General features: G+C 47.6%; 1 protein-coding gene across 50 annotated transcripts in view; it reads left to right on the top strand.

Annotated features, from left to right (window-relative positions):
* The window catches only part of CACNA1C (calcium voltage-gated channel subunit alpha1 C), a 760,002-nt gene that overhangs the window by 160,871 nt on the left and 584,410 nt on the right, over window positions 1–14,721 (top strand). The window lies entirely within an intron of this gene.

Genomic DNA, 14,721 nt, shown 5'->3' with positions numbered 1-14,721 from the left:
CCCTTTTCCAGGGACACACCCCAGGGTCTCACTCATTTTTGTTTCCTGGCTGATGCTCCCAGGTTCACCATCTTGGGATCTTTGTTTGGGGCAAATGGCCCAGCAGAATCCTCCTGTGGTTTTCCAGACTGCCCTCCATGCCCGACCTACATTTCTTGAACTCGGAAGCCATGATGTGACTTTTGTCCTCTGCGTTCCACTGTGTCATACCTTCCCTGGGATGATGAAGGCCACTGACTTCGTGGGACGGGAGCACAGTGCCTAAGGGGTATTAGAAAACCCCTGAAACATATAGCCAAGCCAAACCCACACTGGTTTATAGGCGAGGCTATTACTCCACTCTCTGGATGTAATCAATATGAGCATTGTGATTTGGGCCCTCCTCTTCCCTCTTCTCTCTGCAGCATCTTATGTTGTGAGATGCCCCTTTGCAGAACTCTTTTGACCCTTGGCTTTGGGACAATTACTATTAAGTTTCGTCCTATCTCTTGCCATTTTTTACCTGTTTCTGCTAGTTTCTCGTCTTGCTTCTACAGGAATTTTTACCAGGTCTCTGTCCTGGTCCTCTAATTTTCTCTTTTTATGGTTTCCCCTGGGTGAGCTCGGCTCCACAATTTCACGTTCCCTTTCTAGTAGGTTGTTCCTAGATTTCTGTGCCCAGCTCTGAGCTCTTTCTTAAGGCCTGGACTAGTATTTCCTACTGGACCAGAGCGGGGACTCCTGAACTGGCTTGATCATTATGACCACTTGGATAGCTTCAACAGAAAGATCCCAATGCTTTGGTACTTCTGATTCAGATTTAGTAGCTCAGGGACATGGCCTGGGACTATGCATTTGAAAACTTCCTCATGGGCTGGAGTTGGGGGGCTGTTAATTGGTCAGGTTTGACTACTGACTTTTTGGATGGAGCTAAATTTGATTTGGGCTGACATGTGTTCCTGTCTTGGCCTTATCACATTGTATTTTAAACTGGATCTTAGTGTGGAGTTGTTTAGCCTTTCTGAACCTCCGATCCCTGGTCTGTAATATAGAAGTAATGCTTCCCCGTGAGGTTCTGGGGAAGAGCAAGGCGGATAGCAATCCTGGAGTACCCGGTGTGGTCTTGGCACACAGTGACCTGTGCCAGGATGTGTTGCAGACACCTCAAACAAGCCCACATAGGACTCAACTTCTCTCTCATTACACAACTAGTCTCCAAAAGGAAGACAAAAGAAACCATGCAGGAACATTGCTTCTGACCTTTGCCTTTAGCTGGTCACTGGCTCTGTTCACCTTGCCATCGTGAACACCTTCTTCCTCTCACCATACTCATCTGAGCAGACTTTCGGATATGGACTTTCTGGTGGCAACATATCACATTTAGCTTCCTTTCTATTTCCAGAGTCATTTGTGTAAACTTTCTCTGCCTTCGTTTTTTTGTCTATAAAATGGGAGTATCTACCTTATAAGTTACTGTGAGTATTAATGAGATGTCTAAGGCTCTGAGAAGAGCCATAGGGAGGGCTCTGTGTTGGGGGGTGGTGGCAATGTTGCCATCATGCCATCAATGGCATCCCAGCCCTTCCCAGCCCATCATGGCCTTTTGCCTGGACTATTGCAGTCACCCCTTGCCTTGTATTCTATTCCTGGTATTTCCTTCCATGGGTCCGTCTTGTGCTCCTTTAGCCATTTGACAAGCATCCATGCCAAGAGCTAGGCATAGTGTTTGAGATATTTTAAGAAACAGACAGAAAAGATAAACATATACAGATAGATGTTTGCAAATAATGAAAGGTCTTACAAGGGGTCAGGGTGTCAGGGAGGAAACAGGGATTCGTTTTGCTTTTGGGAAAGGAATAAGGGAAGGTTTCACATGGGAGGATATATTTGAGTTGTATCTACTAAAAAGAGGTGATTTCCAGGCCAAATGAGTCATTTCAGGCTGAAGTGTACACATGTACAAAGGCCCTTTATGACTAGAGTTTCAGGTGAATGAGAAGAGCCAGGTGATGGGGGGCTTCCTGGCCCCTGCCAGCAGTTGAGCTTAACGGCAGGTAATGAGAAGATCCTGAAGATCTTTTTTTTTTTTTTTTTTTTTTTTTTAAGATCCTGAAGATCTTAAGAGCAGGAGAGGGCTTGATCTGGGAGTATATTTGAGAAAGTATGTTTTGCAGCATAAGGAACATGGTTACGATGGAAGCCTCCGTGTTTGTGAAGAAGAAAAGAAACTGCAGAAATCCAGGTGATCGTGACAACAGGGATGGAGAGGAGGGTGGTGGATTTAGGACTTGTGACCTGGTGGATACCGTTGTTGAAGCAGAGAGCTGAGTCCTGCAATAGTGATGTGCCATTGGCCAGGAGGACTTCGGGAGAAAAGTCACATTTAAGGGGAAACACTGAGGGGTAAATTTGAGCTTTGTTGAGTGAGAAGCCCATGGAATGTGCACATGGAGATGTCCAGTGGGTGGTAGATATGGTTTAGGGGCTCAGGAGGCAGTTCGTGCTGCAGAGGAAGGAGTGAGAGGATGGATGGAAGGAGAAGCCACCGATGGGGGCTTGGAGCACTGTTAGGATAGACCACACGAGGAGCTGGTGTCCTGGGCTGCAGCCACTGGGCAGATGGAGGGAAAGGGGCCACAGAGGGCACGACCAAGCTTTGGCCTGAGAAGTTGGAGGGAAACTTGCAGGGAGTAGAGCCCCGGGATCAAAGGTCAGAGTGTTCTCGAAGGTAAAAGAGAGACCAGTTTCTCTCAGCCTGGTCTTTCTGGCAGCCTGGGAGTCCCAGGAGGATGCCCTGCCCACAGGGGAGGCTGAGCTCAGGGCCCAGCATGGGAGGAAAGGACAGAGGTCCACATAGTAGTCTTACTGAGGCCCTGAGATAGTAGGCGCATAACGAAGGCTTGTGGAGCGTCACCGTCATGCCAGATCGCAGGCCCTTGATCATTTAGGTACCCCTAAAATAAAGCTCAAGAATTCTCCCATTACTTTCATGGCATGGTCCTATCTTTAAAAAAGGAAGTGCTATTTCAGAGGCAGGCTCTCAGAAACAGCAGAGGAGGGATGATGGTGACAGCAGTGGTTGTCTGACCTTGGTGAGTAAGAATCATATGGAGAGCTGGTTAGAATGCAGACTCCCGGGGTTGGTCCCCCCAAACCTCCGTTCTGTGTTTGAAGGGGGCCCTGGGAGTCTCGTTGTCAGGGGCTCCCCCAGTAACTGATGAGGGGGCTTGTCATCCTAGAGTGGACCCTCCTTCAGCTGGCCCTCCCCAGTCTGCCACTGCCTACCCACAGCTCTCCCTGGGACACGTCAGCTGCCGAGAGGTTTCCCACTCTGTCGAGTTCAGAACAGACTGTTTAACAAAGCACACTCATGCTGTCACAGAATTAGCAGAGAGTCTTCTTTTCATACACACTGGCAAACTCACATCTGCGCCTGCTCCTGCTCCTGCTGTGGTTTCCCTTGCAGATTTGTCAGCTTCCATACATTCTCCGTCACCTTCTCCTTTCTCCTGCCTCCTTAATATAACCCCCGTTTATTTTTCTAGCACTTTGCTTTCTTCTCATTCCGAGAGATGAAAAGTATTCCAGTATAGAGTTTTGTTTTGTTTTGTTTTTTTTGTGGATCTTTCTCTCATTATTTAAAGAAAAGTCTGTTTTATGCTCCACCTAACATATACTTTTGCACCCAAATCCATCATCTTTGTGATCTTTTCCTCATGTTAGCAAAACATAATGAAACCGAACTGGCCCATGACACGACATTTCTGTCTGTATTCACAGTCTTGTTACTGGCAATGCCACCTGCTATGCAGCACATCATTTATAATATAGCAGCTATAAACCTATTCCACCAATAGCCGTTACCCAGTAGGTACATTGTAGGGTGTCTCTTGAACAACCTCTGGGAGCATGACGACCTCATTGTGTGTGGGAAAACTCTCAGTTCTCTCAAATTCTGAAGTCCACAAAAACTTGGCTTGGATTGAATATTAAGAGAATATATTTGGCATTTGACTTTGTGCTAAGAACAGTGCTGTGTACTTTCTGGAGCAAGAGCAAGGCTCTCCGCAGAGGCAGAGAGGCCAGAAAAGGAGTTGTTTCGGGGCTGTGCTTGCTTGCATCTCCGCTAGGGATAGGAGAGGGCTCAGGGGGATGGGTTTGTCAGAGGCTTTTGAGTTAAGTTAGGAAGAAGGTTGGGATGTCAGATTTTCCCATTTCCTGCTGTAAAGGTGGGACAGTGATTAGAGTTGGCATCATAGGCGGCCATGAGGGTTAAATGAGCTAACCTATGAGAAATGCTTAGAACAATGCCTGGCACAGCAAATGCGTGTTGTCCTTTAGGACCAGAGGCTGAAAGCCATCCCCTCCAGCTGGTTCCTTGGAGTAAGTCTGGATCAGGGGTGTTCAGGCTAGCTTTTGCTTCAGGAGGTGAGAGAGGGCACCGAAAGGCCCTGTTTTTAGTAACTCTAATCTGGCAAGGTTGACATGTGTCGGTGTGTCTGTCCCCCTCATCATTTGACTGTATAGGGAGCAAAGTGGAGATACATTCATGGTGAGAAATGCACCCTGAAGGGACAGCTCTGTGTGGCTGATGGGGGACCCCATCCCCACCTCCACAGGTGTTTTGTGCCTGGAAAAACTCTGTCACTACTCAGCCAAGGTGTGGGTGAGCATTGTGAAGCTGAGGGTCCCCATCCCCAGGCAGGCAGGGCTGAAGATGCTCCACAGGGCCCTGCATTTGGGCCACTACAAGTTCTGAGAGGAGTCCAAGGCCTGTGCACCGAGCTTAAGAGCTCCAAGTCAGAGCTATTTGAGAAGGGAATAAAAATGCCAGTTTGAGGGTCCCTAATCTCCCTGCCATGAGCTGCAATTTCTTTTATCATCAGGCTCGTCTAGGAGTGAGAAGTCATTGTGGGCTCTCATGCATCAACAGAACATGATTGATTATTGCTATCTCCTATGTGTCATCCTAACGCGCCAGACTCATAGCCTCAGCAGAGGTGCTAGGGTTATAAAACACACTAATAGGTAATTGCAGGTAACAAGCTACATCGCTACTGCATCATTTGCCATGTGGTGAGAGGGGGAGGGGGCTGGGGGCAGGTGGTGGCTTCGAGTCTGCAGCTGAAAGAATTAGCGCGCTGTGGTGTTTCCACTGAGTGTGATCACCCCCCTGAGGGTCTGACCAATCTGGTCTGCTTGGGAGCTGGGTGTAGATCAATCTGAATAGCTCTTCTGGAGCTGGGGTTGCAGGCTCTGACCTAGGAAGAGAGACCTGAATGGTGTGGCCTTATGTCAGTCACTTGACCTGCCTGTTTGTGTCTCTGCTGGCCGGTGGGAGTGATAAAACCTGCTGAATCATAATAATTGCCTTTATTGAGTGACCATCAGGTGCCAGTGCTTTGCACTCTTCCTAATCTCCACAGTAATAAATTACAGTATCTATTTATTTCCTTCCTTGAAGGTGGAGAATTTATCCCTTTCACTTGCTGCTCTATCCCTAGTGTGTTGAGCTGTAAGTGGCACATGTCAGGCTCTTGATAAATATTTGTTGAGTGAATGAATGACCCCTGCCAGGTTTGTATCCCTTTATTTCAGGGGAAGATATAGTATCTCAGAGAAGTAAAGTGACTTGGTGAGTGAGTGGCAGGGTCAGGATTTGAACTCAAGGCTGTGTGGGACCATGGCGTGGGCTCTCTGCTCTGTTCTCTGGAGTATGTAGGATTGCTGTGAGCATGGAAGGAGGTAGAAAATGTTTCAAAGGTTAAACTCTCTGCAGTAGTATTAACAGGTATTTAAAAAAAAAAACAAACAAAATTGATTGTAAAATAAACTTGGTAAGCCTGAGGAAAAGTTAATTTATGGTAAGCCTCCTTGGAGTCTTTCACACAATAACAATAGTCACTGTTTAGCACTTTGAGTATATTAATGCATTTAAGCATCCTAATAAGCCTATGAAATGGATGTTATTACCCCCATTTAACAGATGAGGACACCGAAGCTCAGAGAATTGAAGTAATTTGCACTGGGAAACAGAGCTGTGAGTGAAGGTGTTGTGTAGACAGAGGCGGTTACCCCCAGCTGTGTGTTCTCGACCCTCATGCAACAGTGGCCTGTGGGTTAAGTTGCCCCCAGGGATCCCGGGACCTCCCCAAACCTTCCCACCGCAAGACAGCTTGAGGAATGGTATTCCTTGGAACACACCATGGTGAATGCTGTACTCAGGTATTGCAGTGGTTTAAAGCCACACGCAGGAGAAAACCCGCATCCCAAGGACTGATGCCACTGGGAGAAAGGACAGAGCTAGGAGAGGCTAGGGTGTACTGCAGAGGCCAGCACAGCAGAGGAGGTCAGCACAGCCCACCGGGAGGCCGTGTCCCGGGCTTGGCATTTCCCAGGGCATGGCAGGCTCTGTGATTGTGTTGTGCTTCTTGTAATCATCATAAACCCTCAGGGGCCTGGGGCAATTGCTTGACTCAGTGTTTCCTCACTAAATATTTTAGAGAAGGCATTGTCTGCTCTGCATTTGCCAGCGGATGGGGTGAGAGAAGATGATTCTTTGAAGTCTAAGTATGGTGACATCTCTTGCTCCATTTTTAGCCATCTGTCTTCATTTTGGGGGGAAAATGTCCCATATGTATTCACACTTTGGGTAATGGAACCCCTTTCATGTACCGAGCTTCAGCATGAGTATATTTGAAGAATGTCTTTCTAGAATGTAAAATAAAAATTTCTGTATCTGTAAAAGAAAAATTCTCAGCATACTTCATGCTTTTTCTGGGACTGCACAATCATTGGAAATTTCAATTAATATCTGTAAACTCCTGTAATACCATAAAGCCATCGAGAGCATGAGGGAAAGTCCAGATGGCTCCAGAACACTGTGACCGAGAGGGTCTTTGGGCATCATTGTCATACACCATCCTTCTTAGGGTGTCTCCTGCTTTGGGACCGACCTTTTTAATTTGCTGTTCCCTCTCTCCTGAGAGTGTAGAAACTAGACAACCAAAGCTATTATAGTTATGTGAAAAGTAAAAGTAAATAGATTCTGATTGAGGAGGCTCGTTTATGAATAAGGTGCATTAGCTTCAATTTGGAGATTTTAGAAAATGTATTTTGGGTGCTCAGAGGCCTTTTTCTCTCTTTATTCCCTTTGTTATTACTGATTTCTGTATGATTGAAGTTATTGGATTAGTGTCTTTCAACAAGTAGTGACAACAGCAGCACCATCCACACCCGTGTGGCCCACAGTGATATCGCTGCGGCAGCTCTGAGTATGTTACAGTGTTAACTCACTTAGTCCTCTCAAGAATTCAATAATGCTCTTATTATTATTATAATCATCTCATTTTCAAGATCAGGGAAATGAGGCATAGAGAGATGAACTAACTTGCCCCAGGAGTGTGGCTCCTCAGTCCATGCCCTTATCTGCTGTGTTCTGTGGCTTTGCTAAGGTGTAACGAGGGAGGGGTATTTTGTCTAGAATATGGTCCTTTCATGACTGGGGGTTCAGCCAGCATGCTTGTAGCATATGCAGGGATCTGTCTAGGGACGATGGATGTAGGGAATGAGCCCCTCAGGCTGTGCTGTGTCTGTGAAGGTCTTGGGGCATGGTGCACAGCCCCTAGTCAGTGCTGTCTGGTAAGTGTGGGAGGTGGGTGAGGAGGAAGCTCATCTGTATCCACTGCTGCCTGGAGCAGAAGACTTGGCTTGGAGACCTGTATTCTTTGAAGGGCCCATGACTCACATTAGCTGAGATCCTTAACCAAATAGGCCTTCAGGCCTCCTAACTAGATGAGACCCTCCTGGTTGGAGTGGGGGACTCAGAATCAGCCTGACTTCCTGAGACAAGCTTAAAAACCTGAATGAGCCTTCTTGGGGACCGAGTCATTGCAAGCAGCTTCCAAGAACCATAGAGGCCCCACATCTGAACTAGGGGCTCTCTAGGTGTCCTGGGCAGTGCGGTCCAGCAGCTGGGCCAGCAGAGCCAGGTGTGGGGGGCCTCAGGAGCACCCAGCCCCAGCTGTGAGCCACAAGCCTTCTATGGTACGTGGCTTCGTGGAATTTGCCTGCAGCCACCAGGCCCCACGGGAGATGCGAAAACATGAGAAAGCCTCAGCCTAAACCAAAGGTGGTGTGATGGCAGTGAGAGAGCCCTGGGCTTGGAGTCACCATCCTGGGCTCTAGCTCCAGTTCGGCCTCCAACTAGTGGCCTGGCCTGGTCCCTTATTTCCCCAGCCTTTAGATTTCTTGGCTGTGAAATAGTTAATAGCTCATACCTCACAGAGTCACAGCAGGTTCAAATGAGAGGATGCATATAGATGCTCCAGAAAATGTAAAGGGCCATATAGATGTAGCTGCATTTTTACAATAACCATTATTAAAACTAGACACATATATTCGGTCTCTGATATATTTACTTCTATTTTCCTGGCATGGTCCTCTGTGTACTTTTTCCTTTAGCCTCCTCTCAAGATAACTTAGAGATGCAAAAGAACTAAAAGCCAAGTTCCAAATTTAGTTCCTGACCTTTCCAAGATGGATGGTGAGTGGTGTGGCCATAACCTGCTTCTGCTGAGAGTGCTGCTGGGCCGCTGGAGCCAGGGAAAGCCGGGCAAGGGGACAGCCGTCCCTTCCTTGCCCAGGCCGAGGCCTGGGACCCAGCATATGTGTGTGGGGGAGCCCCTTGCTGGGGAGCTCATTCAGAGCTTGTCTTGACTGCCCCTTGGGGTTCGTATGACTTGGCCAGGGCTGAGTGTAGGGGACGAGTAGTTCCCAGCACTCTCTTGCAACTTGTAAAGCCTTCTTCAAATACAGAGCAGAAGTGACATGAAAACACGGGAAGTTTGTCTCTCTGTGTTCTAGGACACACAGCAACATTCCCTGAGAAGGGCTTCCTCCCCAGTGCCTTGCGTCCTGAGGAACAAGGTCGGATGTTGAGAATAAGGAAGGATGTCCAGAAGGGAACCTCGTGAGCTGAATCAGGTCTTCTGCAGATTGGACCATGGTGCTGTGGGTCTCATGGCTGGGTTAGGCCTTCACAGTTTCGGAGAGCACAGACCTCAGAGTAGCCCGTGCTTGCAGGTGGATTCTGATGGTGTGGAGGGAGGCAGGCATTGGGGAGTGGAGAGTATGCTTGAGAGCTGGGTTATGTTCACAGTTCAAAATGCAGGTGAATTTGAATTGTGGCAGTTGGACAGGCTCCAAGGAGGAATACAGACAGAAGTAGAAGCCAGAGGGAAAGGTTCAGGGACATGTGTGGTCAGTCTATAGGATGCCACTGGCCCACCTTGCTAGCCTACTTGGTGGCCGAATTCTGAGATGATTCCCTGTGCCCTGCACCCTTGCACCATCCGTCCTTTCCTCATTATCGTGGGGCTCTCCTGTGGATAGGACAGGACAGCATGCCTGGGATGGGACATGCTATCCCCATACAGTGGCTTTGAGAAAGGGGGAAGAACAGAAGGGCGGAGGTCTGATCTAGTCAGGTGACCCCTCAGAAGTGATGGTGTCCTTCCTGGTGAAAAGATTCAAAGTGCAGGGGGATTCCATGTGTGCGATATTGTCTGTTGCTGGTTTTCAAAAAGGAAGGACCCCGTAGCTAGGATCTAGGCATGACCTCTAGGAGGTGAGAGCGATCTGGGCTGACGGCTATCAAAGAATGGAATTCTGCCAACAATGTGATGGAGCTTGAGAGAGGACTCCCCTGTCACTGCCCCGATATCATCCTGAGCAGACAACCTGGTCCCTCTGTGTTCAGCCTACAGTGCTGTGAGCTAGCAAGTGGGTTTTCTTTCAAGCCACTAAGCTTGTGGTCATTTGTCATGTGGCCATAGAAAACCTTCACTCCCTTCCCGCACTTGCACCCCAGGATTGCTGGGTTGAACAGGTCTCTCTCTGCTCCTTTACTGAGGGGCTTCTGCTCACACTGTTGTTTTGGGAAACACTGCTTCCCCCACTGTGCCTGGCTAAATGCAATTGGTCCTTGGTGTCTTAGCCCAGATATTGCTCCCTGGAAGCCTTCCCTGACCCCTGGAAAGCAACTTTAATTATTTGTTCCTCTGGTTGACTATTCTGTAACCTCAAAGCTCAGATTAGAAGCCACTTCTTATAGCAAGCTTCCTCTTCCCTTTCATGGTTCCATAGCATTTTCCAGATATAGTAACCCGCTTTACATGTGGTTTCACTTTCTGTGGTTTTGGTTACCTGCAGTCAAGCAGGTCAGAAGCAGATAGTCCTCCTGACGTAGTGTCAGGTCAATAGCAGCCGAGGGCCGTGTCATGGTGCCAGTGTCATTTGCCTCCCTTCATGTCATCGTGCAGGCATTTTATCACCTCACGTCACCACAAGAAGGGTGAGTAAGGCATGGTAAGGGATTTTGAGGGAGAGAGACCATAACTCATATTGTTATGATAGTTCATTTTATTTTTATTATTGTTAATCTCTTTTTTAAAAAAAGATTTTATTTATTTATTCATGAGAGACACACGGAGAGAGAGAGAGAGGCAGAGACATAGGCAGAGGGAGAAGCAGACTCCATTCAGGGAGTCCCCTGAATGTGGGACTCGATCCCAGGACTCCAGGATCACACCCTGAGCCAAAGGCAGACGCTTAACCACTGAGCCACCCAGGCATCCCTGTTGTTAATCTCTTATGTGCCTAATTTGTAAATTAAACTTCATCATGAGTATATGTGTATGTATAGGTAAAAACACAGTATGTGTAGGGCTTGGTACCATCCGGGGTTTCAAGCATCACTGGGGTCTTGGAATGCATCCCTGCAGATGAGGTTGATCTAAGCATTATTAATTTGTTTATTTGTATGTGTATCTCACAGTGTTCAGTTTGTAGGGCTGCTCTAACAAATTACCACAAATTTGGTGGCTTGAAACAAATTTTTCTCTCACAGTTCAGGATGCCAGAAGTCTGTAATCAAGGTGTCAGCAGCGTGGGTTCCCTCTGGGCACTCCGAGGGAGAATCTGTGGCAATACTCTGTTCAGCTCCTGGTGTTGCTCCTAATGCTCCCTGCTTGTTGCCTTCTAGGCATCTCACTCCAGTTTCCGTATCCACCTTCCCATGGCCTCCTCTAGGTATCTGTCTCTCTGTGTCCAGATTTCCCTCCTCGTATAAGGGCACCAGTCATTGGATTAGGGTCCCCCAATCCAGTGTAACCTTGTCTTAACTTGATTCTGTCTGCAAAGACTTACTTCCAAATAGAGTCATGTTCTTGGGGACACAATTCAACCCATAACATTCCCTAATGATAGGCTGTGTGTGAGCAGGGATCATGTCTGTATGGTATCCAGCATGGTGCCTGAATACCACAGGGGCTTAATATGGACCTGCTGAGTACCTGGCTAGTCTGTTATAGGCATTGCTTTGTAGGGGAAGGTGTTTCTCGATGGGAGTGTGGGTGCCAGCAGGGTAAGCTCTTGGCGTCCTTGCTATAGCAACGCTGCTGGTAGATAGCAGCTTGCGTGGCAGAGGAGGTCCCTTCCACCTCAAGGGCCTGAGATCTTAGCTCATTCCTATAGTTCAAGACCTGCTCTTCCCTCCCTGTCTTACCTCCTTGGCCTACTGGTCTGAGATATGTGCCCCAGAGGAAGGGGAAATGCAGTCAGAACTGGAGGTCTCTGGGTAGGGTGGTTACTGCAGGCCCGATCCTGATGTTTCCTTTAGCAAGTCCTGGTTCCAGTGAGTGGGAAGGAGAGGCCTCTTGTGGAGCAATGGGGAGGAGGCCTGGCTTCCTCTGTAGTTCCCCTACACACCATGGCTGAGCAGGGAAGGCCTGGGCCGGTCTCTTCGTCTTCCCTGGCATGCAGGGCCATGTGAAACAGGTTTGGCAGAGGCCTGAGCAGCAGCTTATCTTTGCCAGGTTCAGTCCAAAGAGGAGAATAAGCTTTCAGTAGACCCATGGCAACTCAATCAGCGTGTTCCATGCCCCTCGAAGTGGTATCCCTTCCTCTCTGCTTTTGTGGCCATGTGTCATTGTGTTTCTGGCAGAAGACCTGTTCTGTAACAGGAGAATCTCCATCCTGGGACAGGGACAAGGACAGGCCCCAGTTTGCTCTGGGACCAGTCATGGAAGATGGGTGATTTATGGAATGATCGTGGAAAGCCCCAGCAAGAGGATCCATTCACTGCCACCAGAAATTTCTTTAGGATTGTAGCCAAGGGGATCCCAGCACTCTTGATTTGGACTTTACTCCAAGGACCGTTCTGGAAACATATAATGCACTCAATGAGTATTTGCTGAATAAATAACCAAGTGAATATGTGAATGAGAGAACTTGCTTGGGGGAGGGGTCCTGGCAGGGTGGAGAGTGCCTGTAACAACAGCAGCCTGGTATTCTAGACCTCTCTCTGCTCCTAACTGGCAGGCTGACCTTTGGCAAGTGTCTTTGCCTCTCTGACCTCTGTTCATTTTTCATCATTGTTTTTAGATGGTCCTTCTACATTTTGCATGTCTGAGGTCTTCGCCTGGTTGCTAGACTGTTTGACTTGGCATCAGCACAGTCGTTCACAAATCTATGCAATGAATGTGTCTTGAGTGTCTACTGTGTACCAGCTAGGTGCTAGAAATACAAACTGAACAGACAGACAAGGTCTCTGCCCTCCAGGAGCTTATGTTCTGTGGCTCCAGTCAGTAAAAAAACTGCATGTAAACAAACAAGATAATTTCATAGGATTACCAGTACCATGAAGAAGTAAGTAGGAAAGCTCTGGAGGTGGAGAGTGATGGGGGGTGGGCAATAGGGAAGGTGTCTGTGAGGAGGCAATAGGGAAGGTACCTGAGCAGCAAGGTGGTGGTGGAGGAAGGGCACTGATGGTACTCAAGAGGAGCCTGCAGATGGCCTGGCTTGGGGCAAAGACTCCCACATGGGTCTGATGGCAGTGGTTGGAGCACAGTGAGGAAGGTGAGGAGGGATGCCAGATGAGTCGGAGGGATGGTGGGAAGGAGCCGCCTCATCTAGGCCATGCTGAGGAGTTTGGGTTCTGTTCTGAGTGTGAGGTCAGCAGGTCCTGTTAGCTTGCAAAGGCCTCCAAAGGAGCAGGAAGCATCCAGAAGAGTGTTAGGGGCTCAACAGAGAAAGGCGAGGGTTTCTGCATTTACGTTGGCATCCCAAGAGTGAAGTGTATGTTGCCAGTGGGCCTGCGTAGATCTCAGCGAGAGAAGGGAAAGGCGGGGCTCACAGAAATTTGTCCGCAGCTCCTGTCAGAGTGCATCAGGGGCATGGGGGCCAGGCTTCTCTGGAGGCAGTTTTCCTGACCATCCTGGACACTGTAGTCTCAGTGATCTAGCCTTCTGTAGCCTGGCAACTTCTCTACTTCCTCATTCACGAGGGGAAGCCTTCTGGCCATCCCATAGGGAAGTACATAAACTCCTTTGTCCCATGGTGGCTAGCGAGCATTTGGAGCCTCCCTAGGGTATCTGGCCTTTGTAGCCTTTTGCTGTCAGAGGAAGAGGAGCTTGAGTGACACCTGGAGGGTTGTGGAGGACTTGGATAGACCAGTGGTAGCAGTGGAGGGGCTCCAGGTAAGAAAAATAAGAGCTGTAATTCCATGGAACAGGTATGATTTTGACATATAAACATGGAGTTCTCAGGGCTCAATCTAAACATTTTTGGGGTGATCTGCATTCATTCATCAACAAATACATACTGAATGCCTACTATATTTAAGACACAGAAGTAGTTGAGATACACAGTTCCTGCCCTCATGGGGTATCATTCTATCTAAGTGAGACAGGTACCTACCCAGCATCTAATTAAATAACTAATTATTCAATTATAATTGGCCCCTAAAGTATTTACATTTATGTTTGGGTGTGACTCTATTTACTTGAAATTAATATTTACTGAAGCTACTGAAAAAACAAAACCTGAACTAATGGTCACTTTATTGCATGGAAGGGAGGGCTGTATTTTAAAGATGACCCTTCTCTTACAATAATGTGATTAAAACAATGTTTTAGGGTGGAATTTTGGAATTGTGGAATTTTCGTTCTGTTAAAGTGGCCCCTAGGTCTTAGAACTTGAGACTTGCTGACTGGAAAGGATGAAGAGAGAGGGGAAATCTAAATCTATGTGGGGGAATAGATTGTGACTGTTTGAACTAAGGTCCCACCTTAGGTACAAAGTCCTAAGGTGTCCTAAGGGAGAAGATTCCAGAAGGAAAGAAAACACACCCCTAGAGGAAGGGTCGCCCCACATTAGAGGCCGGAGGGCGGCACTATGAAATTATTCAGCAGGAAACTCAATTCTCATGCAAAAAGAGTTTCTGCCTTTGAAGGGTGTTTTAACTGTGGGAAGATGCCAAGCCTCTCAGTGCCACCTGCTGTCATTTCTTACATATCAGGACAATTTGAAATTCTGGATTGCCAAAGTCATTTTTTTTCTCCCTGTAGCCAGACGTTTCTAGTAAAGCTTGTGTATTTTTGTTAAAAAAAAAAAGTGGGGAACCTGGGGGCTCAGTTGGTTGAGCATCTGTTTTCGACTCAGGTCATGATCCCAGGGTTCTGGGATCGAGTCCTGCATAGGGCTCCCTGTTCAGCGGGTCTTCTTCTCCCTCTGTCTCTCCCCCAGTTCATACTCCTTTTCTCAAATAAATGAATAGAAATCTTAAAAAGAAAATAAGGAGAGTTTTTTGCCTGAATACTTTTTTTTTTCTTTTCCTTTTATCCAATGTAGTATTCTTAGGTTTGGCCTTTTGGAACTAAATAATAAAACTCTTTGTTTACT

Source organism: Vulpes lagopus, chromosome 21, assembly GCF_018345385.1.
Source record: "Vulpes lagopus strain Blue_001 chromosome 21, ASM1834538v1, whole genome shotgun sequence".
In the NCBI taxonomy this organism is placed as follows: domain Eukaryota; kingdom Metazoa; phylum Chordata; class Mammalia; order Carnivora; family Canidae; genus Vulpes; species Vulpes lagopus.
This window is presented reverse-complemented; position numbering and strand designations above follow the sequence as displayed.